Source organism: Pseudopodoces humilis, chromosome 2 (assembly GCF_049639895.1).
Source record: "Pseudopodoces humilis isolate 2021_Gansu_Grassland_sample_001 chromosome 2, ASM4963989v1, whole genome shotgun sequence".
Taxonomy (NCBI): domain Eukaryota; kingdom Metazoa; phylum Chordata; class Aves; order Passeriformes; family Paridae; genus Pseudopodoces; species Pseudopodoces humilis.
Window position 1 is genome coordinate 97,762,849 of NC_142201.1, and position 8,955 is coordinate 97,771,803.

Genomic DNA, 8,955 nt, shown 5'->3' on the forward strand with positions numbered 1-8,955 from the left:
TTTGTCCCAGCACACCGGTTAGGATTTTGATTTAGAATTTGCCTCTTGGCAAACAGCAGGGGGAATTATGTTTAGTATGGGCTAGTAAATAGCAAATACCCTCAAAAACACAAGGCCTTTTTAAAATCAAGTCTGTGCAGGGAGGAAGCTCCCTTGTCTTGCACTGCCATTTGAATTCAGACATTTCTCCTGCCTGCGAAATTTGCTACACATTTCAGGTCTAAGTGTCTCATATGAGCGTACACTTTTATACAATTATCATAATAATTTTTGATCATCTTGGATTGATTTAGCCCCACTTTTTAATATGTGCTTCATATTCTACATCGTTTTAAAGGTTGGTGGCAAATTGCTGCAGTTAGAAAATATGTTACCATAAATTTTGAGGCAGGGAAAGAAGAGTTAGGAGCCATTACATGATGTTATAAATACCCACTTTTTTACCTGCTTTGAGTATCACAAAAGGGTAGAACAAGTAATTTTGGTCAAGGGAAAGTTTATGACAACTGAGAGATCTGTAAACACTTCAGTATGCTTTGCTCAGTTGTGCTCTGATGCCCAAGTAATGCCCAGGCTCAAGTGTTTTACTGACCCAACTAACAATTGTGGGCCTCTGATGAGCAAGATGGTGAGATGTTAGAGATGCCCCAAGAGGGAGCAGATGGTGCAGGAGCCTGCAGAGCAGAGCCATCACCCCAGGGTGCATTAACTGAGCTGTACCAAGCTGCCCAAGTGCAGTGACATGTTGAACTGGCTGTGCTGCTCCTCCTTGCCCTGTGCAGGGCAAAGATACATCCAGTGCTGCCCACTGGCCTGAGCTACTCCAATGGTTTTAGTTTTCCTGCAGGCTGAGTTCAAGCTGTGCTATCCTCCAAGTATTTGGTGTGCTCAGTGGAAATATTCAACCCTCATATTCTTTTTTTAAGTGAAAAATTGGGGTGGGAAATATTTTAGTTTTAATAACATTCTGTCAAACATAAGCACATATGTGAACACAACAGCTTTCCAGAACAAAGTTTTCTTTAGAAATCTGCTCATGCCTCAAAGGCCTGAACATGGGTAAGAAGACCCTGACAATCACATCAGGGAGGCTACCTGGGAGGAGGTAAGCCCAGTGTCTAATAGCAATTCAGACCCCACATCCTAGGGAGTAACCCAGCCACTAAACTTTAGTCTTTGGTATAGCTTCCATCACCCTACAAAAACCTTTAAAATACCCTGGTTTCTTTCTGCTTGGAATGGGAAAGCTTTCTGAAACCACCAGTGTTCCCATTCATCTCTTGTTGAAATGCCCAGGGATCATTCAGAAGCCATAAGGCTGAACTGGTCATCAAGTTTCTTGACTGTATTGAAAGAACATGACTGCACTTTACAACCTAGACACTTTTAAGGGACTGAAGCAACAGCACAAGAAGAGAGAGTAGAACACTGAGGGGCAAAGAAAGTCCTTCTTTCTCTGCTGTTAAAATCCTGTGTCTAAACAAAGCAGGAAAAATGTAGGAGTATCTTGGGAAAAAGAGCCAATATAGTTCAAACATTTTGCACTTGCTCAGATTGGTGAGCCCTACTTAGTTAACACTTCCGCAAGATGTTAACCAGCTCCAAGGAAAATCATTCTTACCTTCTGAAATGAGAAGGTAAATTTCCTTCACCATTTCCCATATAGCTCCACAGCTTGCTAATTCAGGGTGGAAGCAATGCATATAGCATATTACTGGCTCTGTTGGGGCCATAGATTGATCCATACTGGGAGATAACAGGGACAGGATTTCCAGCTTGGTCTTCTGAGAAACACCTGCTAAAGGAACTATTGAAGTCTTCATACAAGACAGCTTTCCAAAAATTATTAGAATCATGAAAAAGAGGTAAAATATTTATATAAACAGTTTATAACACAAAGCCAGAGTGCCTCTTCTCATTTTCTCAAGTCCTTATCTCTTCAAATAGGGACTCTTGAAAAAAACCAAACATATAAAGGCAGAAAGCAAGTGTAACTCAAAACACAGCAAAGTGGTGAGGTATTTGAATAAAAAAAAAAAAAAGTTGCAATGGATAAATAACAATTTATAGGGATATTCAAATATTCACATTCTTCTAGTGCTATTTTTTCTAGACAACTCCTCCGCAAAAGGAAGAGCTCCCCACAAAAATTAAAAAACATTTTTCCTGGAACACAGCTGTGCAGGTAACAATGTTTATGTATTTCAGCTAATGGAATATGCTTTAATTATCCAAACTCACTCACAAACTAAATGCTCAAAATTAAAGATAATTTAGCAAGCTCATGAGAAGGCAGAGAGCTGAATTTCAGCTTTTTCTTTCCAAAACATAGGACACAATATGACAGAACTATCTGTAAATGCTCTTGGGTTTCATACAGAATCAGGATTCATTAAGGGATATTTTAAACAGGCTAATGTAATCTTTGGTTATTCTACAGAAATGTATTTTACAGAGGTTCTTACACCAGCAGTATGATACAGAAAATTGCCATCATATCAGGGATCCTTCAATAACTCTTCAGCTCTTTCTGAGTTTAATTCCATTTCTTTCCTCCACAACAGCATGGATGAAAATTTGAAGTAGTGTATTTTGATCAGGATATAAGATATCCATATTTCTGACAATGCAGATGTGTGCAATGTGTTTGTACATATATATACAGGAATAGATGTGTATATATATACAGACAAATGTACAATTGAATCTCTGTGTGTGTGTGTCTATATATTTGTGCTTTTCTCTTCAGTTTAGGTGAAGTGCAAACTGAAGAAGTTGATAACTCAAAGCACTGCAAAATCACACACGGTTTTGTTGCTGCTGCTAGGACAGCACAGCCACAGCTGGAGCCTGTTTCTGTTTGGGACCCACCACTTACAGGTCTGTGTGATGCGTGACTGAGGCTTGAGAACTCACATCCATGCTCTCAGTCAGGGCTCTGGACCCATCTGCTCACCCTCTGCCTTTGGCCTGCTGGGTGGTGGAAGGTGTTATGCAAAGGCTGCTGCTTTGCTCATCTCTGACAGAAACTATAAAAAAATCACAGTAAGAGGAGAGATTTTATGAATCTAGATTCTTCAGACCATAATTTTTTTTCATACCTGAAAAGATGTAATTTAACTCCCCAACAAGTATAGAATTAGTAACATTTTAATGGCATCATCCAAAAAAGTATTAGGTATTCCTAAAATTTTTTGGACAACATACCACCATCAGCCTCTTCCAAAACTGTAATTGAAAGATAACTTTCTATGTAATCCTAAATTGGTACATTTCTGTAAATGGCTGATACAAAACCCAAAAATAACACAACATCTTCACAGTGAGTATCATAGTTCAGTGAATTTAATTTGACATAGTGGGTGTGGGTTGTGGTCTAATTCCACTTATGCTTGGACTTAACCCATGAAGAATATGGTACATGGCAATTCTCAAATTTTACAGTGTTAGGCTCACTGTAAAATGAGTTCTGCACTAGCACTGTACAGCCCTGCTGCTTCTTACTGAGATCAAACCCACAATTTTTGGCCTTAATTTACTCTGTAGTATCCAATCAGACCCTCTGTGTCAACACTACAATATTTTGAGCATTATATCCATTTGTCTGAGACTTTCTTTTGTTGCCAGGACCACATTTGGATCTGTGAGGGAATGCTTTTCCCTGTGAGATAGAGGTTTAGGGTCTAGAGTCAAGCCATAACAATACAGCTGTCACAGAGCTGTTTTATTTGCTGTTTTTTTGTTTTGTTTTGTTTTTTACTGAATTTTACACTTGCTGGCAAAAGGGTTAAGGAAAATCACAGCTGCCAGACTGAAATATTTGTTATTTTGTCACGATGGTAAGCACTGCAGTCAGTCATTTCACTGCCACCACAGTCAGCCCTGGGGACTGCATTTATCAGAGTTCAAAAAGGACGTTCTCAAGATGTAGTAACCACAAGATTAATTTTGACAAATGCTTATATAAAGTACTCAGTCTGCAGGGATGGGCCTCACATTCCAGTACCAAGCAGCTGAGACAATACAGCACATACCTGATTTCATGTATTTCTTAGGATGAGAGGTCCCTTTGCACTGCCACTTGCAGTGCCTCGTACAGACACCATCACTATTCTGGAGGAATTTCCTATGAACTCTACACCTTGTACATCCTTTTAAATGAGAGTTACTAAGGCTCAGGACACAGCATCAGTTATGATTGTTCTTGTTGACATAAATGCCAAAATCTCAGTCTCCTGAGTTTTCTGCTTCAATAACAGTTCCTTCTCCAAATGGACTGACATCAATTACCCAAGAGCCCAACCTCCTTCCACTCAACAGAGTCTTGTGCTGCAGATGGTGCAAATGGCCTGGCATATGCAAAATCCAGTACATGACTCTGAATGACTGCCAAGGCAGAACACAGCTCAAATATAAGGTACAGTGGCAGAGTTCTCTGGAGGTCTTTGCCCATTTACAGCATGTCTGACCTCAGACAAGGCTATCAGCTCCCCACTTCTACAGGAGCTGGGCATGCAAGTCTTTGTACCTCACTGCCTGAATGACTTGGGAAGTCCAAACAGACTGCCTGAAAATAAGATTCCAGATGGACAATCAGGCACGTGGCCTGAAACAAGCGTTAATTTGATGTAGCCTTCATTTTCTCAAAGTGCTTTGGAACTATTCTTGAGCAAAAAAGTACAGAAATTACTATCAAGGTAACATCACAATTGCAATTTCATTTCAATTTGTCAGCAGCTTACTCCTTCAAATATTTAGAACATTCGAGCACACTCAACTAACAGTTTTCTGTGAGACACTGTGGTTACAAATCAGTGCTTGGCACACCAAAGCCTGGTGCAATTTCCCTGATACTGATCGCCTTTCAGAAAACGTAAGAGTTAAATTAAAAGGGTGAAATATTACGGAGATCTTCCAAGCTACCCATATCCCTTTGCAAGGTTCAGTACTGCAAATTCTACTCATATATTTTCCTGACCACAGAGCTGAAGCATGCTGCACAGCTCATGAAACCTATTAAAAAACAGTCATTCAAAGAGAGGGGAAGTCCTCTAATTGCATCCTTCTTCTCCCTTTTGATGAATCTTCATCAGCACCAACTTCACAGACAGAAATTGTGAGACCTGCACTGTGGGCATGTTCTTCAGTGGCCAAGTCCCAGTCACTCTTGGCTGACCCTCACGATAGTTAGGAATAGTCAGTACAGAGCAAATACTGATGACACAGTGAGAAGGAGAAATACAGCACCTACAGAGACTTCATAGCTACTGTCATCAATAGGCATTGTTCAGGCTCAGGAAAAGCTCAGAAAAATGAGAGAAAAAAGTATGTTACTGTTCCCAGTACTACTTTTTACTTATATGTAATGCTGGGAAGTTTGCTTCAAAGCATTTCTGTAGGACTGGCACCAAAATAGACATCCACAATATGTTTGTGGAAATCTTCCAACAGCAAAATATAAACATACTTTAAAAACAATATTCCCCCTAACATGAAAGATGCTAAAGAATACATACATTTCTTCCAAATTATTTTTTTGAGATATGCAGTTATACAAAGTAGGATCTTGCTATCTGGAAACAAATTTTTCAGGATAAGTGAATATGTACTGGTCAAAATGTTTTTATTGGTCTAAAATAGCAATAACAATTCTTTCTCTTTAGTTAAATTTGAAAACAATAAGGTTTTAGTGATTCTGACAGTGATTCAATTTTGCTTTCTGTTCTGCTACATTAAGCCTCCACACTCATCAGAGTTCTGTGGGCTGAGTTTCTGGTTATATTTCAGTGTTATATTTCAGTGTTATATGCCTGATTAGCATGCTTTTAGCAGAAGCAATAGGTTCTCCAGTTAAGAAAAAATAGTATATTTGAAGAGAGAGGCAACAGGACAGCCACCGTGTGGGCAACATAAAGCATTTAACAGTTACGGTGCTCATAAATTATACTGTTGACTGATAACAAATAGACTATGCTTTAATTGATAGAACAGATAAAACCACTCTTCTGTCAAATTTAACTTTGGCAAATGAGTCCATCAGCCCTTTTAAAATAAAGCTTAGGAAGATTAAGGTCCATGTTCCAGATGGCCCAAAAATAACCACTAAAAGCTACCAGCTACGCTTGAATTAAGAAACTACTATATACATTCACAAATTTGACGTACTAAGAATTAAGCACACAATGTTGGGGAAAGGAAAAAAATGAGGATATGAAAACAAAGTTGGGATTGTTGCTTTGGCTTTAGATATCTAATTTAGACACTCAAAATATAAGGATAATATCCCATGGCATCTTTTTTATTATCAGGAAAACAGAAATCAGTCCTATCACTTTTTGTTTTCTGGAGAAATCCATGCTCTGCTGTCTTCAGAGTCCCGTCTGGTCTGGTAGCTTCATCTGACCCTTAAATGTGAACAGCACACATGATCCCCTAAGACTTACAAGAACCATCACTAACAGTGATCGTTTCAGATCATTAAATGTGTTCCTGGTGGCTGTTAAGGACATTTAAACAAATAGGTTTGTTATGGCATCCCATTACTCTGCTTTGCATTATTTGAGAAGGGGACACTAAATCCCCAAGGAAATTTTTCTCTTCATTTTCCCCAAATAAGTGAAAATATCAGATGAAGGTAATGTGATTATTAAAGAAATTCTCAGAGATCTGGCAAGGGGATGGAGACCAGAAGAGACTGTTACAAGCAGTTTTACAAGTTTTCCACTCCAATTCATGAAACAAAGCTGTTAATTTTTGCCCTGATTAGCTGAGTTGCCACAGATCACAGATTCAGATATACAGGAGAGAGAGAAATTAGGTGTTTGTATTTTCTAAAACTACAACAATAGAAAAAGCAAGAGTAACAGTTTAATATCCCCTTCTACTTAAACTACAAAAGATAGTCAGCAGAATAGAAAGATAAATACACAAATTAGATAGGACACACATTTCTACGATTGTGGCATGAAGCAATCACCAAGGATAAAGAAAAATGCTTAAATAGCAGATACAAACTTTACCCTTTGCTACATCCCTGATGCATTTTTCTGCAAGCCCATATCTGATGGTAGCCCACATTATGGTTCAAAAGCCAGGTATCAGAGATCTGATTCCATCTGGACCAAGACTTCCTTATTTGCACAGATAATTAGCAAATCTTCCCAAGGCCTGAGTAAAACAATGGCATCTGGTCAGGAATTACACTCTTTCAAACTTAAACAAACAACACAACTTCTGCCTAGAAGGAAATAAAATGAGGAAAAGCAATCAGAAAATTATCAAAAAGGAGGCATACTACATTTTGTACATTCTGAATAGTAATTTGGAGAGTATTTAAAAGGAATATTCACATATTTTGAAAAAAAAACTTGGGTAAAGAACTCTCATGAAAGGAATATTTAAAACAACCATATTAAGGGGAGAGGGAAAAAGAAAGAGAAATAATCCACTGAGGAACAGAAGAGGAAATGACAGTAGTTTTAAAATAAAGTCCCTTTCCAATACACATCAAAGAAAAGACAACTAGGGAAGACATTAGTTGCAAACTCCTAGGAGGAAGCCAGGGATTCACAAAGATTCATCTTTCTACAGGAAGAAGACAAAAAACAAGCTGAGAAACTGAAGCATAGTAAACTGCATAACTAGAAAAATATTTATTCATGTGTCTGGTCTGAGGGAAAAAAGGCATGAAATAGCAAGTGAAGACAAAGCACCAAACCACAGACATTTTTGGCTGTGTAAAGCCTGCAACATAACATTCATTTCTTATCATCAAGTCCAGAATAACTTAGTAAGAATATGAAAGCTTTGCCACAAAGCCTGATAGACATTTTAGGGTACAGCACAAATACAAACAGGATTTGATCTGGTGATATTGTCATACTTTTGGTTCAGATTTCCTGACGAGTCAAACCAGCACGGTTTAACAACTTGGAATACTTAAACACTTCCAGTTTCATGATCATGCTGTAGACTAAGGTGACACAAATGTTGAAGTGACCTGGGAGACAGAGTTAAATGACCAGAGACCTCAGAGCTGACACAAGTGTTCCTCTGGAATCAGCTCTTCATGACTACTGGTTTGTGCAGGTATGATCAACACAGCAAAAAGCAATTTGGGTGAATTTGTTAATGAATCATATTATCTTTTTATTTCACAAAAACTAAGAGAAATTTCCCTGTTCACGAACACCCTGCAAAACAACATCATGTTGCCAAGCTCCTCCCTTTAGCACTAACACTGATAAGACTTTCAGACTGAAGAAGAATATGGGCAAAATGGACAAAGCTGAAACCATTCCCTTTTCAAGGTAAGAGAATTTTTTTTGCCATGGTCTTAAATAGCATTCAGAACATAGAGACTGAAGAAAAAAAAAATGGTTCCAAAACGTTGCTCAAATTAACAGATGATATTTCCACTGTTTCCTTGTGCAAAGCATTCAGGGAAAATAAGCCTTCCAGCACACTAAGTAAGGTGCTGCATACCACAGCTCTGTTTCTTGTGCTTTGAACATTACATTACTCAGCCAACAGACAACCAGCAGTCAAATGGACTGTGCTCTGTTTTGAAAACCTTTTATGCTATCATCAAAGAAAACCATATTTTAAGGAAGGCAACCAAAAAAGGCACTCATAAAATTATGAATAGATGTGAGCAGCATGCAAAAGAAGGTTTAAAGCCCCCAAATTAGTTATCTTAAGAACAAGAGAAATAGATATGTTTCCTTTGTGAGACATTAGAGAATTTTCCTGCGACAGCCAGTATTCCCTTTGTTTCCTTTCAGAAGTGCAAGAATGACACCATGAAAAGAACAGCAATGGAATTTAAATCTAAAGAGAAAGAGAACATTGCTTCCAGCTATTCACACTCATAATCTCTGAAATTTATGGCCTGAGAAGACAGCATTGAAATTAGCCATTCTTTCCTTAAATTGAGCTCAGTATTCTAGGGCCTAC